Source organism: Schistocerca cancellata, chromosome 6, assembly GCF_023864275.1.
Source record: "Schistocerca cancellata isolate TAMUIC-IGC-003103 chromosome 6, iqSchCanc2.1, whole genome shotgun sequence".
Classification (NCBI taxonomy): Eukaryota; Metazoa; Arthropoda; class Insecta; order Orthoptera; family Acrididae; genus Schistocerca; species Schistocerca cancellata.
In genome coordinates, this window is record NC_064631.1 from 606749675 (window position 1) to 606768893 (window position 19219).

General features: G+C 44.3%; 1 long non-coding RNA gene across 1 annotated transcript; it reads right to left on the reverse strand.

The window, feature by feature from the left end:
- Positions 1–18051: 18051 nt before the first annotated feature.
- On the reverse strand, positions 18052–18743 carry LOC126191054 (uncharacterized). The gene is made up of 3 exons (XR_007538315.1): positions 18646–18743; positions 18382–18492; positions 18052–18222 (listed from the first exon to the last, which is right to left on the reverse strand). It is a non-coding gene; the product is annotated as an uncharacterized LOC126191054 (long non-coding RNA).
- Between the last annotated feature and the right edge of the window lie 476 nt (positions 18744–19219).

Consider the following 19219-nt stretch of genomic DNA (forward strand, 5'->3'; position numbering starts at 1 on the left):
ATACGAGTTGCTGCCCAAGATTTCAGAAAATTTGAATATTGCGCAAAAACAATTAGCAGTACAAACTTTCCGCCAGTAGGAGCTTCTAATTGTGTCTTTCAACCAATGGGTTAAAATATGCAAAGGAGACCCTAGTTCCACTCGGAGGTTACTGGGAAGTGACGTCAAAAATGGCGTGAACTTCTCCAGCATATTTGTCGACTGCTATCGAGTTTCGTGCTTGCATCGGGTTTTACGGAGTTTAGGTTGGACGAGGGGTGGAGAGGTTTCACCTCTAGCTGATTTCATCATTTACGAGGTCTCATCTCTAACAATATGGACACTGTACTAAACTGATACAACGCCATCTCGTAGGGGACCTTTTTGTAAGGGAGAAGGTACTCACGCAGCTTATAATTGAATATCAGTTAATGGCCTATAGGTGGTAAAAGTCGTCAGGAGATCGTAACATGAAAGGCACTGTCAGCAGTTGTACGAGTTCACCGTAGTGTAGTGGATAAAGACGTGGAGTTACGAAATCGAAACGAGCGGGTTCGCGTCCTACTATATATTCAAATATTTTTTATACATCGTCGCGTTTGTAAAAGATTTTGAGGCTTTCTTATTACGTTAGTTGAAGTTATGAAACGTCCCCTTAGAAAAATTGTGAATGACTGTGCTAGTAAACCTCTTACGTTATTTGTTTTTCAAACAGCTGAGCAAAACTCAACGTACTCAAACAGTTTTCTCTTTACTTTTTCTGATCATCACTAAACTGACAGACAATATTGTTAGCGCAACGCAATCTTTCAATAATCCCTGGAAAAGAATAGCAATGACTAACAATAACCTATACCTTTCATGAATCACTTACCTCACAAAAATCTTCGTTACTCGAACTACTGCAGTACAGCGAGCGCCAACATTGCCAGCTAAATAACAGATTTGAACTACTGAAGGCCCTGTAGGCATAGTTAGCAGATGAAAGATTTGGTAGAGAACAAACAATGTATTTACCTTAATGATGTTCAAAAGTCATCATATATATATTTATCAATTCATGACATCCATCTTTACAAATTTCCTTTTTCTGGCGGACGCATAACCGCTATCTGCTGTTCACATCCAACAACCCAACACTACACTAGCGAATATACCAACAATGAGTCCAACCAGCCACAGACTGCACACAGCACAGTCAGTTATTTTCATAGCGCTACGTGGCGTTACCAACATAAAAACCTAAACAGCCTACTTACAAAGTGTATTCTGCAATATTCGATGTAATAGAAATAAGAGTGCTCTCTCTTATTACTGAGTTCGATTTTGTGAACATACCAAGGAATGTGGACGAACAAATTGCAAGAATACTCCTCTGGATCACATCACATCACATCCAACGTAACTTCACGCTTGTATCCGCTACAGCACAGTGAACTCACACAACTTTGGGTTCTCATCTTAAGATTTCATGCTACATATCTTACGATCTCCTGAAGGCATTTGCCACCTGTGTGTCATTTACTGACATTTAATTACAACAAATCGTAACAAGAGTGACATGTTTCTGACCTCATATATTCATAGGACGTAAATGAAAACGCCGAAATCCATTACGTTATCTCAAGGAGTCCGCAGCTCGTGGTCTTGTGGTAGCGTTCTCGTTTCCCGAGCACGGGGTCTCGGGTTCGATTCCCGGCGAGGTCAGGGATTTTCCCTGCCTCGAGATGACTGGGTGTTGTTGTGCCCTCTTCATCATCACCATTCATCCCCATTACGGTCGGAGGAAGGCAGTGGCAAACCACCTCCGCTAGGACCTTGCCTAGTACGGCGTTGCGGGTTTCCCGTATCGTCCCCTACGCCCCTCGGAGTATGGGACCTCATTATCTCAAGGAGATCTTCTTTTGTCTACTGCTGTTGCGTTTCGTGCCCGCATCGATTTTTATGGAAGACACGTTATTCTGGCGTCACTTCACACTAAGCTTCGAGTGGCACTAGCTTCATCTCATCTCCCTCACTTTCTCCTGCCAGTCTACAACATGGCGTCACTGTAAATACATCGGTGTGAACGTTCGCTGATTTCTTTACATAGTTTGCTACTATGTCTGTGAAGTTCGAAATACCTGTCCGCCTGCTTGGCTGAATGGTAACGTGCTTGCCTACCACACAGCGGGCCCGGGTTCGATTCCCGGCCGGGCTGGAGATTTTCTCCGCTTGTGTATTGGGTGCCGTGTTATCAACAACATCACCGGCTCGCGAGTCGTACACTGAGGTGTCGACTGAAATAAGGCTCGCACTCGGCGGCCGAACTTTCCGGATAGGGTTCAAATGGTTCAAATGGCTCTGAGCACTATGGGACGTAACTTCTGAGGTCATCAGTCCCCTAGAACTTAGAACTACTTAAACCTAACTAACCTAAGGACATCACACACATCCATGCCCGAGGCAGGATTCGAACCTGCGAGCATAGCGGTCGCACGGCTCCAGACTGTAGCGCCTAGAACAAATGGTTCAAATGGCTCTGAGCACTATGGGACTCAACTGCTGTGGTCATCAGTCCCCTAGAACTTACAACTACTTAAACCTAACTAACCTAAGGACATCACACACACCCATGCCCGAGGCAGGATTCGAACCTGCGACCGTAGCAGTCGCGCGGTTCCGGACTGAAGCGCCTAGAACCGCTCGGCCACCACTGCTGCCTAGAACCGCACGGCCACTGCGGCCGGCCCCGGATAGGGCCTCCCGGCCAGCAGTGCCATACTATCATTCCATTTTTTTTTTTCGAAATAGCTGACTTGAAGGAACGAAGGATCTGCATCAAGTTCTTTCTAAGCTCCGCAACACTGTAGGTGAAAGCCGCTACTTGTTACACGAGGCTTGGTGAACAAGCCTTGAGGCAAGCAACAGCGTTTTGAGTCATTTAAGCGATTTAAATATGATCAGGAATGTGTGGAGAAGTCAATCTCTCGGGCCGGCCATCCTGTGAAGAACTTTGGAAACGATCACGGAGTAGGCATACCGCAATCCGGCAATAATAGTAAAACGACTCAAAAATGTAATATGCGTGAAAGCTCGACTTAAAGAATTGTATACAAATTATACTGAAAAAGTATTAGCTTCCTCTAAATTTCAAGTAAGTATTGTCGGCGGTAAATTCCACTAGAGCTATATTTCTTGTGCACGTTGAGCACATCACACGTATTTTCCAGTGACATAAACAAAAAATTTCTGTTGTTAGACTTGTGTTAAATGGTTCAAATGGCTCTGAGCACTATGGGACTTAACATCTGAGGTCAACAGTCCCCTAGACTTAGAACTACTTAAACCTAACTAACCTAAGGACATCACACACATCCTTGCCTGCGCAGGATTCGAACCTGCGACCGTAGCAGCAGCGCGGTTCCGGACTGAAGCGCCTAGAACCGCTCGACCACAGCGGCCGGCGACTTGTGTTACTTTTCTTGCTGGGACGGGGTATGTCAGTGGCATCAATCTTGCCGGTATTCATTGTACTTATTGTAATGTTTTATTTACGAGCGATGTGGAAGCGAATTTAGTCACCGCGGCCCGGAAGACATCTGAAGCCCTGCCCCATTAATTTTTCTTTTTTCATTTTGATGTTACAGATCCAACCGTCTTTTCTTTGTACCGTTTCGCCAGAACTAGCATGAAAAAGTGTCATTCCTCGTGCGAATTATTAAATTCTATGTAAAGTGCGTAAATAGCCTTAAGTGAGTTCATCGGCCGGCCGGTGTGGCCGAGCTGTCGCAGGTTCGGATCCTGCCTCGGGCATGGATGTGTGTGATGTCCTTAGGTTAGTTAGGTTAAAGTAGTTCTAAGTTCTAGGGTACTGATGACCTCAGATGTTAAGTCCCTTAGTGCTCAGAGCCATTTGAACCATTTTTTGACTTCAGCTAATGACGACTTAAATTCAGATCGTATGTATTCGATACTGCCGCACCATCTAGTGTACGAAGTGTTACGAAGTGCACTAGTGTGCAAAACTTCTGCATGGCTTGTCACTGCCATATCTCGATGACACTTCGACCATAAGTAGGAAGAACTGAACTGCTTTAGTAAAGTACAGAAGGCGGTTGAAAGTAATACGTAGTGAGACGAGCAGAAATGGCACTTATTCAAAGACTGAAGTCACCGCGATTTTTGATGGTCCCTTGGGCATTACAAACGGGGCACGGTTCTCAGTACGGTGTGTGATGCACGCCTTGCAACGTGCTCCCACGCTGGTAACAAGATTGGTGAGGCACCCTTGTGGGAGGACGTTCCAGTACTCCACTGACGCCTTAAGCCGTCGGGACACGGGCCGTGCTGTCAAACATCGACGTTGAACGTGCAAGTTCAACGTGCTGCTGAATGCTCAGAATTGATGCCACTTGTGCATACGGTGCGTGGGCCCCAACGTGGTATACGCAATCACAACGCACTCCAGCGGCAGTTGCGGAATGTTTCTAGTTCGTAAATCACACTGATTACGAAACGGGCGCGCGTAAAATTCCCACGTTATCTCTATTAAAACGCACATTTCCTGCATCGTCCACGAAAAGGAAAGTACCATGTCCAATCAATAAGGACACAGACTTATAAAAGTTCCATTACAAACAGTGCGATACAAATTTGCAATACTTCTCCACATAAGATAAATATTATTTCATCATTCCCACATTTTAGTAAAACCCCAAGGCCTGCCTTACTTGATCACTGTTCCTAACCAGTAGCAGAATTTTTGAAAAATGTGAATTACGAAGCGTAAAAGAAAAAGGAGCAAAATATCGTTATACAAGTAGCGCAAACTGTTCTATAGATTAAGCCAATCGAACAAAGTCACCCCTCAGAAAAAAGTTGAACTTATATGTAAATAACATCAAATATAATGGTATATACTTATATTAAACTAATAATAAAGTATCAGAACCTAATAAAAAGGGAAATGTTAGGAAAAATATTTGGAAGTGTCGAGTCGCGAACGACTGTCCACACATACTACTTCATACAGATTAGTGACGCTACTCTCTTCGCTAAGCCAACAATACACTATTGATACTCTATCATACCATGTTAGCACTCGCTAAAAACCTTAATCGTAGATATGTTACTAAATGAAATTTAATTATAACAAAGTATACCAAGAACAATGCGGTTTGGGTGCATCTTCAGTGTGTCGCTGCCTTCAAATAGCATACTCTCATAATACGCAAGTTACAATGATTCTTTTGCCACGGATATGATGTTTCTCATTATTTTATTGGAAAGAATCACACAGTTACCAACGGGTTTTCCAGTAATTCTCAATTTGCTGGTGCCAAGAAACGGCATATATACGTATAGGCTTGAAATGAATGCCAATATGGCGCCTGACAATCTGTACTGAAGGGAAACGGCCTGCGTGTGACGTAGGTGGCGTTGTGCCATCTCATTGGTCAACGCTCAGATCCACGCTCAGAATATCTGACATGCCAGATATTGCTCTGCACGTTCGGAAAGACTCCCGAAGGTGCTATTTCATGCTATGACGTCAGAAACTCGGCACGCTCAACGCTCAACATTCGGTTGCACGGTCCGTGTGCCGACGGCTTTAGGCAACGGCTGGACGGTCGGTGCACGTGGACGTTCTGCAACACGCCGCCCCATCACATCCGACAAGTGCTCAATGGGATTTAAGTCGGTCAAACGGGCAGGCCAGTCTATTCGCCGTATATCCTCTCGTTCCAAGAGCTTCTTCACCTGCGCTGTAGGATGCGGTGGGCATTTTCATCTATAAAGACGAAGTCTAGGCCGAATGCACCCCTGATAAGACGCACGTGGTGTTTTATGGTGTCACAGTAACGTTGAATGGTGAGTGTACTATGTTCCAAGATTTGGAGGTCAGTACGCCCATGCAACATTATGCCTGCCTAAACCATAACACCTGGACCACCAAAAATATCATAGACGACAATGTTTGCGGGGCATTACCTATTCGCACTTCTTGCCATAAGCTCATACATCCAGAACCACTAAACAGACTGAATGTGCTCTTGCCGGCCGCTGTGGCCGAGCGGTTCTAGGCGCTTCAGTCTGGAACCGCGCTGCTGCTACGGTCGCAGGTTCGAATCCTGCCTCGGGCATGGATGTGTGAGATGTTGAGAGGTGGCATGAGCCCCTTCTCATATTTCTATCTAACGATTTTCCTCTCTAATTGCATGCAGTGAAAAGTCGCTATTCCTTCACACGCGGACTTCCCACGCAGCGTCTCTCGTCACCCGAGTGGTCCGGTGACAGGCGGGCTCTGCTGGTCTGGAAAGGGTTAAGCCGACGGGTGTGAGGAAGTCGAGTGAATGCTTTGCAGACGCCGACATTGTCAAAAGACACGCCCGGAGGGGTCTGAAGTAGCGGCTGGGCTAGAGGTTCCGTTACTTCGCAGAAACTTAGCGAAAACACTTTCTGGCGGGCTACCAGCGAGGCGTGGGAATGACTTGTGTACCCAGGCAGTTGTGGCGGGAAAATTCCCGCGCTTTCTGCAAAATAGTAACTGTGATTGGCTTGCTCAGGGCATAGCTCCGTGACGTAGCAAAATCAGCGCAGAAATTGGCGCCAAGAATCTCCATTGGTGGAATGGTAGTGCTCCGGCAATAGAGTGGAATTTTCCGCCGGTTTTCGAGTTGCTGATTGGAACGTTTAACCACGGCCACTGTCGTGGGGGCGGAAATGTTGTGTGTTCGGCCTGTACGGGTGCTCTAGGTAGTCGGCTCCCCCCTTTCGGTCGAGGACGTCGAAGCAACCAGCCATCGCCTCCGGTACGCCAGAAGTTAAGAAGACAGTTTGGTAATGTATGTCCGCACCACCGGCAGATAGGGATTTTCCTAGGTGATAATCAGAGCTCAGCATAGCGCGCCTGTTCGTCTTTTTCTAACTTTGTTCTGTCTTGAGTAGCAGCAATTAGTGTTGGGTTAGCTGTGTGTCTCTCTTAAGATTTGAGTGGCAAGGAATTGGCTCCACATACCACTTCGTCTTAAACCTCACAATCTAGTTTAGGGACAACTTCACCTTCATAGCGTTTGTTTGAGTATCCAATTTGAGCCAATTTGATGTATTATAAATGTTTCATGTGTTTTTGTTTATTATTTTGTGTTTAGTCTTAATAAATCATATTGTTATTTTGGACAGAACTTTCATTCTGTTAATTGGTAGAGCAACCCATCATTTCTCACTACGTTAATGAAACCTTCCTTTATTTAACTTATTTATCAAATTAAATTATTGCAGGTGCCAAACTCTTTTCTACTGCACTTGCAGGATTGATTACAGTCAGTTCGCGTATATTTTTTAATCCATGTGCAACAGCAAAAGTCGGAGTTAGAATAGGGGGGGGGGGGCTTAGAGCATCATTTACATATGGAGATTCTAGAAGAATTTAGTGTTAAATACACTGCTTGCCCCGGCACCTCGCAATGTCCTTAGGTTGGTTAGGTTTAAGTAGTTCTAAGTCTAGGGGATTGATGACCATAGATGTTAAGTCCCATAGTGCTCAGAGCCATTTGAATCTTTTTTCTTTTTTTGGATCTGCTCTTATCCGAGAATAGCAGACGCACTTCCTGTTGGTCCTCTCCCTACGCTATTGGCACCATCGCAAGAGGTGCTGCCGATGCGCGGGTGTCAACGTGATACAACTTACTGCTCGTTAGGCAAACAGACCACCCCTGTACAGTAGCCGTACCAACGTGGAGCTTGAGATTGCGTGCCTTGCAGTCCCATGAAATGTGGGTGCAATTGCACGCTCTGTTTGACACGAGTTCTTGCTTGCCTGTTGAACAGTTTAGCGGTCATCTGCTCCTGTAATTGGCCGTCGTCGTCCGGGTGCTCTCCTTGGAGCAGCAGCAGTGCGGAACGCTCACCATGCATGTGAAACAAAGCTATGTGCAATACCAAACTCCTGGGTTACACTCGTCACACTTCGTCCTTCTACCAGTTTCCCGATGACTGCTGGTGGCTCAGTAGTTAGCACACTGGACTCGCATTCGGAAGGACGACGGTTCAATCCCACGTCCGGCCATCCTGATTTAGATTTTCCGTGATTTCCCTAAATCGCTCCAGGCAAATGCTGGGATGGTTCCTTTGAAAGGGCACGGCCGACTTCAATCCCCGTCCTCCCCTAATCCCATTAGACCGATGACCTCGTTGTCTGGTCTCATCCCCCACAACAACTCAACTACTGCCTGTGTGAAGTCGTACAAATGTTGTCTGCGAGCCATGCTGTACTGAAGAACACCACCAAATTTCACGGCAACAGCTCGCTGATTGACACATGCCGTGTCTTCCAGTTCAACTGCACCGGCCGGTGTGCCCGAGCGATTCTACGCGCTTCAGTCTGGAACCGCGCAACTGCTTCCGTCGCAGGTTCGAATCCTGCCTCGGGCATGGATGTGTGTGACCTTAGGTTTGTTAGGTTTAACTAGTTCTAATCATACAATGTAGGCTTTCACGGCCGGTGCTATCTTCAGTTGAAACTTCCGGGCTGAGAGGCCGTGGTCTACGTATAAAATTCCCACCTAACGTTTCGTCTCCATCTGCGGGAGACTTCTTCTGAGGTCGTCTGGCTATTGCCACTGAGGCACCATGTACTCTCGCATTTATAGAGCGCATACAGGGCACCACCATTCGTCGCGTGATGCCGACGGTATCTTTGGAATACGTCATCATTCTCGATTAAGAGTAATCGATTGTCATTCTGCTGGCGCAACATCGACATCCAGGTCGCAGGTTCGAATCCTGCCTCGGGCATGGATGTGTGTGATGTCCTTAGGTTAGTTAGGTTTAATTAGTTCTAAGTTCTAGGCGACTGATGACCTCAGCAGTTCAGTCGCATAGTGCTCAGAGCCATTTGATAATAGGATGTTCGTGCTAGAACGCTTGTCTCATTAAATTTAATTTCGTGGTTACCATCTCGAAAAACATGCTCAGCTACGGCCGATTTTTCGATATGTCCTAACCGACAGTTTCTTTTATGTTCGGCTATGCGGGTGTTTACACTTCTTGTCGTTGTTCCAATATATACTTGTCCACAGCTGCGTGGAATTTTGTTTACCCCAGGTGTTGCTAGGGGGTATCGGGCGTCTTTTGCAGTTCTTAAATATTCCTTAATCTTGTTGGTAGGTCTGAAGATTGTTTCGATCCCATATCTGGCCAGAACTTTCTAGTTCTAAGTTCTAGGGGACTGATGACCTCAGATGTTAAGTCCCATAGCGCTCAGAGCCATTTGAACCATTTGAACCTTCAACTGCTTCGAGTTGCGAGGACAACGTATTTAGCGCCATAGTCAGACTGACCTCGCGCCATGTGATGCCCAAATTTCGGTGCATGACTGGGAGATTTGTGTGGCAACATGCTCCCACAACTATACATATGCCGTATCTCATTTCATAGTTCCGACAGTAAAGTGTCGTAATTGAAGTTTTTTTTATATTTTTTATTTTTATTTTTACTGAGGCTAGTGCGGAAAATAATGTTCCAACAACTGGCGAATTAAAGATTTCCGACATGTTAGTAATGTTCGTATTCGTTGCGTAAATATCCGTTACTTTCATACAAGACGCCACATTGTATGTGCTAAACACCACATAGGAAGTCCTTACCGCTCTTACTGCAATATTAAGACGCGAATGAGGTTGAAATAAACATTCGAAAACGTCCTCGTTGAAATAAATAACCAAAAATTTTCACCAAAATATGCAGATAGTAACTAAAACAAACTCACACACAAGCGCTTGCGCACGCTCTAAATTAATAAAATAACCGAACGCGAGTACTGATGAACGGGTGAATGGTCGTTAAAATCAAGAAATGAGTCTATTCCCAAAGTGTGTTGTAAAATAATGTAGAAATACACAGAGCAAAACACCACAATACTATGAAAGGTACAGCCACTAGGCTAAGGAAGGTTGATGAGTCAGCCATTTCTTTTTCGGATCGAATTTTGTGTACAGGGAGCAGGCACAGAAATGCTTTCTGCTGAAACACTTTGTTAACATATCGTCCGAGATGGCAAATTGTTAGTTTCGTCGAATAGATTTCTGATAAATATTCTGCAGGTTCGTTCACACGTATCGTTTCCCAGCGGGCAGCACTTTGTAGAACTGCATCGCCGTACACTCACGTCAGTGAAGAAAAACTTGTTAAGAGCCGTCTGTTACGACAGTGAAGCAAATGGCCATTTTTTGCCTCCCGCGAACAAATTTACCGTGAACAAACAATGCCCTTCGGACTATGGCCTTAATTGCACTCTCTGTAAATTGAGAGTGACAACAGGAACTAGCGGTGTGTGGCGAAATCAAGACGGCAGCAACTTAACGTGCTTACCGGCAGAAAGCAAGAACCACTGTTCAACAGCTCACCTCAGATTTACTTCGTGTTTAGTATCCGGTACTGCGGAAATCAGGGAGTACGAGCCATCTTTTTTTTTTTTTTTAATATTTCTGCATTCAATTGGGAGCGAAGCCGAAGGTAATATAAGATCGTAGCATCTGAGGAAAAAAAGTGGCAGCTGGCATTACTAAGGAACATTTCTCGTCTCCTGTTAGTGCATGGTTGTGTGGTTCCTGCTGGGGCAGGTTTTATCAAAAAACGATCAACACGGTGGCACTGATCGAGAAATTTACTTCAGTCGTGTTCTTGCGAAGTCTGACACAAAATAAAAGAAATTGGTGCTGTAAATTTGTGTGTTTGTCAAACAAGCACACTGGGCGAGAAAATTAGGCACCTCCTGGGGACATCACGCCAGTGCCGTAGCTTTGATGATGGCGTCAGTTTGGCGAGGGAGAGAGCCGACAAGTCACAGGCCAACGCTGTAGTGGCCTGAGTAGCAGTTCTTTGTTCACCAGTGTGTAGCAGCGTTTTGCAAAGATCAAACGATAGACTTGGACGCGTTGCTGTCCTGTTTGATACTGGGAGGAAATACGTTTCTGAAATTCGATTTATTCTGTACAAGGAAAGGTCCAAGTATTCTACTGAAACACACAGAATCGTTTGGAGCGTTTAATACATTGTGAATGCACGAGAATGCATGTGTCCACATTTGATTACGTTTTGAAAAAGATCGATGCACGCTTTACAGCAAGTGAAAAAAGAAAGAGAGAGAGAGAGAGAGAGAGAGATGGGGATAGGAATTTACTTGTGTACGATAAACCCCTTCCCTCGAAAATTTCCTCTCTTCATACTTCCTCTGTGTTACCACAGGTAACGTGTCACTTATCTCATTTGCCTAGTTGCATCCGCCGCGCTGAACGGAATGTGTCGAGTTCTGAAGAATGTTCACCAACCTGCAGCCTTCTACAGTTGTCCCATGCGCAGAAAATAACAAGTAGGTCGTGAGTCCGTTATGTTCAGGCTGTAATAAACTACTAGCGAGGATCTGCTGTTGCAGAAATTATTAAATTTTGAATCGGTTTGTTTAAAAGGGATGTCAGTCACTTTTTTACTTTCAGAATACGAGAAAATGCACAATTATAAATGGTTCAAATGGCTCTGAGCACTATGGGACTTAACTGCTGAGGTCGTCAGTCCCCTAGAACTTAGAACTACTTAAACCTAACTAACCTAAGGACATCACACATGTCCATGCCCGAAGCAGGATTCGAACCTGCGACCGTAGCGGTCTCGTGGTTCCAGACTGTAGCGCCTAGAACCGCTCGGCCACTCCGGCCGGCGCCCAATTATAGCCCACTTTATGGATCACAAATATTTCCATTCTTCAAACTTTCACAGAGAATAAGCAAAATAATAAACTGCGAGTTTGCGTAATTACTATCAAACTAGAAACTTCCTAGCAGATTGAAACTGTGTGCCGGACCGAAAGGCAAAGGTCCCGAGTTCGAGTCTCGGCCCGGCACACAGTTTTAATCTGCTAGGAAGTTTCTTACCAGCGCACACTCCGCTGCAGAGTGAAAATTTCATTCTGGAAACAGCCCCCAGGCTATGGCTCAGCCACGTCTCCGCAATATCCTTTCTTCCAGGAGTGCTAGTTCTACAAGGTTCGCAGAAGAGCTTCTGTGAAGTTTGGAAGGTAGGAGACGAGGTACTGGCAAAATTGAAGCTGTGAGGGCGGGTCCTGAGTCGTGCTTGGGTAGCTCAGATGGTAGAGCACTTACCCGCGAAAGGCAAAGGTCCCGAGTTCGAGTCTCGGCCCGGCACACAGTTTTAATCTCCTAGGAAGTTTCTAACCAACGCACACTCCGCTGCAGAGTGAAAATTTCATTCTACTATCAAACTAGTTTTCAATTACATGTCCAAAAAACTAGACTGCTAATTAAGTTCTTAATCGATTCCGACCACTGCAGACAACATGTCTGTCCTTCGAGACTGCCGAACCAGCTCCGATGTTTACAAACCAGAGATTGCTATTTAAGTCTTACCTGACACCGACTGCGGACGTCATGTCTGGCCTTTGAGACTGCCAGTCCAGCTCTGACCTTACTGCCGAATCACCTCGCCCGCCAACCAAGTTAGGCGCGATCCGGAGATCTCCGAAGTGCTTCGTCTGCCTTTTCGTTTAGCAGTTATTTATTATTCTACCGGTAATTTAACACTTTCGAAATAATGGAATGATAGCCTGCTATTGAGAGATGCTTTTTATACGAAATGCAAGTAAATTCACTGTTTAATTTTCCTAATAATAGCACAAGTTTTATCAGTTTGGCACGCTACTTCCGAACACAGCAGCCAATCGCGGAGGGGCACCACAATTACGCGGTCTTTCTCACGATACACTTACCGAATAAACAATTTGTCACACGTACACTATGTGATCAAAAGTATCCGGACATCCCCAAAAACATACGTTTTTCATATTAGGTGCATTGTGTTGCCACCTACTGCCAGGTACTTCATATCCGCGACCTCAATAGTCATTAGACATCGTGAGAGAGCAGAATGGGGCGCTCCGCGGAAATCACGGACTTCGAACGTGGTCAGGTGATTGGGTGTCACTTGTGTCAAACGTCCGTACGGGAGATTTCCACACTCCTAAACATCCCTAGGTCCACTGTTTCCGATGTGATAGAGAAGTGGAAACGTGAAGGGACACGTACAGCACAAAAGCGTACAGGTCGACCTCGTCTGTTGACTGACAGAGACCGCCGACAGTTGAAGAGGGTCGTAATGTGTAATAGGCAGACATCTATCCAGGCCATCACACAGGAATTCCAAACTTCGTCAGGATCCACTGCAAGCCCTATGATAGTTAGGCGGGAGCTGCGAAAACTTACATTTCATGGTCGAGCGGCCGCTCATAAGCCACACATCATGCCTGTAAAGCCAAACGACGTCTCGCATGGTGTAAGGAGCGTAAACATTGGACGATTGAGCAGTGGAAAAACGTTATGTGGAGAGAAAAATAACGGTACACAATGGGGCGATCCGATGGCAGAGTGTGGGTATGACGAATTCCTGGTGAATATCATCTGCCAGCGTGGGTAGTGTCAACAGTAAAATTTGGAGGCGTTGGTGTTACGGTGTGGTCGTGTTTTTCATGGAGAGGGCTTGCACCCCTTGTTGTTTTAAGGGCACTATCACAGCACAGGCCTGCATTGATGTTTTAAGCACCTTCTCGCTTCCCAGTATTGAATAGCAATTCGGGGATGGCGATTGCATCGTTCAGCACGATAGAACGCCTGTTTATAATGCGCGGCCTTTATGGTTACACGACAATAACATCCCTGTAATGGACTGGCCTGGACAGAGTTCTGACCTGAATCATATAGAATACCTTTGGGATATTTTGGAACGCCGACTTCGTGTCAGGCCTCACCAGCCGACATCGATACCTCTCCTCAGTGCAGCACTCCGTGAAGAATGGGCTGCCATTCCCCAAGAAACCTTCCAGCACCTGACTGATCGTATGCCTGCGAGAGCGGAAGCTGTTATCAAGGCTAAGAGTGGGCCAACACCATATCGATTCCAGCATTACCAATGGAGAGCGCCACGAACTTGTAAGTCATTTTCAGCCACGTGTCCGGATACTTCTGATCACATAATGTATCTCAAACCACATTGCTTCATCTTCAACCTTTACAACTGTTCTAAGAAGAGCTTCTTGTAGCTAAAGATGATAGCTGTAAAACCAATATTACAACTTGAGGGTACCCTGCACCAAAAACGTATAGTTACCTTGACATAATTAAAAGTGAATTCAACTTTTTTCCAAATTTTATTTTAAATGAAAATAGTATCACACAGTTTAAACAGTTGCATGTAAGGTCACTAGTGGCAAGAAATGTGCGAAGCACTTTTGTGAATTACCTTTGTCAGAACTGAACGACACAAAAAAAAATACTCTTCGTCAATATTAAATTTCACTGCTATTTCACTCCTTATCCTGCTTCCAATCGACTTATTTTTATACTGAGAATGACTAGACTGCCAAATTTCTGGCGTTTCTTGTAGCGCTGTGATAATTTCATCAAAGGACGTGGCTCGCCGCTAGCTGCACGCTCGAGAGAAACACAAACTGGTTTGCGTTGCACATGCACGGTCCGCTGCACGCTGTTATGGATCCTATGTAGCGCGCTCACTTCCGATCTCACGCCCGCGAGAGTGAAATATTCACGGCAGTCCTCATATTTCCTAAACTGCTCGAGACGTCGAAACGAGATTTTGGCGAATTATAGCACACAAGGAGAAGAGTATTTTGCCAATTTGTAAACACACAGAACTTTCTTATCTGTGGCGATGCATCAATAGTTATACTTCCTTTTTTTTTATTTTTTTCACCCCAGTGACTGTAATTTTTTTAAGAGTTATCGACAACTAGTGAAAGAACAGTTTCCTGGTATGAAAATAAACATGAAATTTCTTCTCTTATGTTTCCGCAAACCGACACTATGAGGTTTTTCATAAGCTATTGAGCTCTCCGATTGCCAATTACTTGTTTAATGAGGCACTCTGTTTCAGAATTGTATCGCAATATCTGCTGTGGGATGAGTTTGTGCAAATTACACTGTGTTTTGGCAAAGGATGTTAGTTAAACCTGTCAACAAGAGAAATGTGGCCGTTACTCATAAATGGTGATGCTTCTTCGAATGAGAAAAGGTTAACAATTCACACTAAATAAATTGCCAATTCTATTGCAATTTTGGTTGAGTCCCCGCAACTCATCGTATTTTTGACACTGAGCGACTGGAATGGAAACTTACCAAAGGATTTTATTCCTCTTGATCTGAGCAGTATTAAAATAACGACGAACGTTCCTTCAGGCGGAATGATATGCACATGCCAGACGCTGGTTACTCACCTGCGGCTTCCAAAACTGACAGTGGGTGATTTGCGAATAAAATAGTTGTTATTGAGAAATAATAAACAACTGATCTGTCGCACAACACAATGGTCAGTGTACTGTCAGCAACAGAGAATAATGCGCGCAACAGGAATGCGGAAGCTAGGCATGTGTGCCTTGAGAGCGGGAGTTCACGTATTCGAAAGACATTGTCATGAAAGTAGATCTGTCTTTGTCACCAATACATTTCAACAAGTAAATATATCTAATCATCACACTCTTTCATGATACTCATATTTTCGTAAAACACCGACCATTTTTTCATTTGTGTAGCCTGTTGTATAATTAGCTTATTAATGCTGATAATGTGTATGCAACCTTTGAAATGCTTTTTCTCGTCTCGGCGAGCCAATTAAATCATTGTTATTTGTGAGGGCTTTTCGACAGTTTCTAGCTTGCAGTGGAAATGTGATGCCCACATGTACATAGTATAATATCTCTTATTGCATCCATATCCAAGTAACGATAGTGAAACTTACGTACTTCATATCTTGGACGCTTTTTACCAGAAGCACAATGGGTCATATCTGTGGAAATTACGCCTTTTCGACGTTTTGCAACAGATCCTACGTCAGCATAACAGGCAGCAAGTCATAACGTTGTTTTACTTTCCTGCCTTGCTTCTATATCACGTGATTTTATAATACTCCTTACTTCCTTGACGACCGCGTGGCCGAGCGGTTCTAGGCCCTTCAGTCCGGAACTGCGCGACTGCTACGGTCGCAGGTTCGAATCCAACCTCGGGCATGGATGTGTGTGACGTCCTAGGTTAGTTAGGCTTAAGTAGTTCTAAGTTGTAGGGGACTGATGACCTCAGTTGTTAAGTCCCATAGTGTTCAGAGCCATTTGAACTATTTTTTTTTCCTTACTTCCTTATCCACTACCCTCACGATGAATCGTCTGTCCCTTCTTACGATCTGAAAACATTTTGGTGGCAGAAGATATAATCCCAGTGGCTAATGGCTCACCAGTTATTGGACTGTGCATTGTTCTTGACAAAAGAATAAACAAAACAAACGAACTGTACAGACTACTACGTACTAACGAAAAGAGATGGAGCCCTTAAACGACGAAAAACGAAAGACTACTCAGGGATAACAAGATTCAGTATACATTACAGGCCGTATTTTTCGGATGGGCAACACTTTCGATTGCCCATATGCGCCATTCCTAAGTAAGCATACGGCAGGACTGCCTTCCCGCTCCCCACCTCACCCCTCCCGCAGTACTCGCGCTGCGCGAGAAACTGCCGCAACCACAACGCCGCGCGACCTGGCGCAGGTGCGTGTCGGTCCTATTTGAACCTGTGATGTTACAAAAATGCGAGCTGCGCTGCGCTGCGCCGCGCAACATGCAACACGCGTCTCAATTTGCGCCTAGTAGTGGTGGGCAGGAAATCGCGTATCTGTTAGAAATCGCAGTGACTGAGAAGTCACAGATATCACAGTAGCAACTTCACAGAATCTAACTGCGATTTCAGTCACAGTTAGCAGTCGCAAGTAGTATTTCACATTCAAAGACGTGAGCCATCTATTGGTCGAATTTAGCACTGCTTTCTGCGATTTCAGTGACAAGTCGCAACTAAGAGTCGCAAGTAGCAACTAAAAAGCGCAGTTAGCACTGCCATCTGTTGAGCAAAGTTCATACTACGCTATTCGCTACCGAGTCAAACTGCGATTTCTGTGACAAATCGCAACTAAGAGTCGCAAGTAGCAACTAAAAAGCGCAGTTAACATACTTTTCCTAGTGTCATCTGTTGACCGACATACGTACTTCGTTATGAGAGCCTTGTGCCTCACGAGTTCTATGTGCTGTGTGTGCATATGAAGGGCTTATTTCAATAATGGTACAAGTCCATTTTTGTTCATTTTGAGATACAGAGTCGTAAAGTTAAATGAGCGCTGAAAAATCTGCATTTGAGATACCAGAAATATTCAAGCATATGGCTTCTTGCTAGAGATGAACCTTTATTTATGTTTGTTTGGATCACTAATTTCAGAAGCATTATAGACAGAAAAGTGGAGCTAATGGACTTGTACCACTATTGAAACAAGCCCTTCATATTATATGACGACATGCACATTCAGCATCAGTTATGATTGGTCAAATACTGCTGTGACTCTGAATGTATTATATTAATAAGAAGCAACATTGCCTTTTTCTCCTGAAAATATCAAGTAACGTAACAAATGTGTTTGATTCTGCTTCCAATATGACAGTTTTGGTTAATACTCCACATGCCTACAGGACTTTGCAATGTTAACACAGCACAACTCAGACATCTGTATAAGTGTAGAGAAATGAAAACAGTCATATGAATGCCTCACTTTTGTTCCGATACAGTTCAAGACTCGGGAGAAAAGTTTTACACCTGGTGTTCTACATGGCAACTTCACACACAAGAACTTTTTGCCGACACTACTACCACCTACATAAGTAAGCTTTTCCTGTGTTACTTTCAAGTAATGCACTTAAGCTATTCCCGATTTAACTGGAAGATCTGTACTTCCCACTTTCATATCAACAGCCTCAAAATGCATATTGTAGACTTCGGGATATGTTACAGGTCAGTGTCACACCAAGATTGTGGAGAAAGGGGGGGGGGGGCGGCATGTCACTCTCAAACAAGTGTTTACCAATAAGTAAGTGGCGGAAAATTATGGGTATAGGACGGCTTAAACATGTGGAAAATGAGATTTTTATAATTCACTCACTGTATTTGACATTTATTATTCCTTTAAAATCGCACAACAACTTTAATAAAACACAGTTTAATCATTCACACACTTATTTCACAATTATTTCACTTTTAAACTGCAAATCGTCTAAGAGCTGTCTTGAATCTTCAAGAGTCTCTCTCAAAAACAGCCTTGATGTGGATAGATACGTACAGCAACCAGTAATCAGAGTCAGAACTGTGTCTGCAAAAACACAAGGATTATTAAACAATTTTTGCTGTCATTAATTACTAGCAATATAATTGACAGAGTAGATTGCTAATATTTGCTATAATGAATATCACATTTGCAAGAACGATCTCACTGAAGTAATTAAGTCCATCGAAACGCTTAGAAACTAACCTCTCGTCTGACGAAAACGGTCTAAAGACGCTGTGGCAATTTCTTCAGATCTGTTGACAATGATATTTTGAGTTATCACTTTACTGAGTAACTGAAATGTAGTTCAGGTACCTGTGAACATAACAATATGTTAGAATTCATTTTCTAAATACGAACTATTACGGTACTGTACGCTACTTACATATTAATTACACTATTAATATTTTCACAGTTGTTTCTTTAATACAAAATTAAAGCCAACGGAAGAAAAAACGTAAAACATACTTGCCAATGACAGGTTTGTTGAGATGCAATTTTCTGTGTTGACAGATGTAACTTTTTCATACGGTGGTAAGTCGCAGGAATCACAGAAATCGCAGAAGTAGCAGGTCACAGAAATCGCAGAAGTAGCAGAAATCGCAGAAGTAGCAGAAGTCACAGAAATCGCAGAAGTAGCAGAAATCGCGGAAGTAGAAGAAATCGCAGAAATAGCAGTGGCGGAGGGATACACGAACTATGTTCCTTAACTGCGACTCTTAACTGCGACAAATCACAGTTAAGAATAACAGATACTGAAAAGTAGCATTCACAGAAATCACTGATATCGGAAAATCGCAGTTTAGCCCATCACTAGCGCCTAGCCTGAGCACCCCCCAGCTACACGCTCGGCCCTAGATGCTTGCCTTCAGGACACTACCGTATCGTCAAATAGGTTTCTGTTGCACGGTGCGGGGGAAGCGGCGTTCAACGCTGCCAGCCCACCTCACTTCGGCAAAATCGCGTCTGGTCGGACGACACTACAGGTCTGCAGTCAGCTGCTGTCCAAGTTTGTGAGTTCTGTCTTGAAGATGAGGAGCCT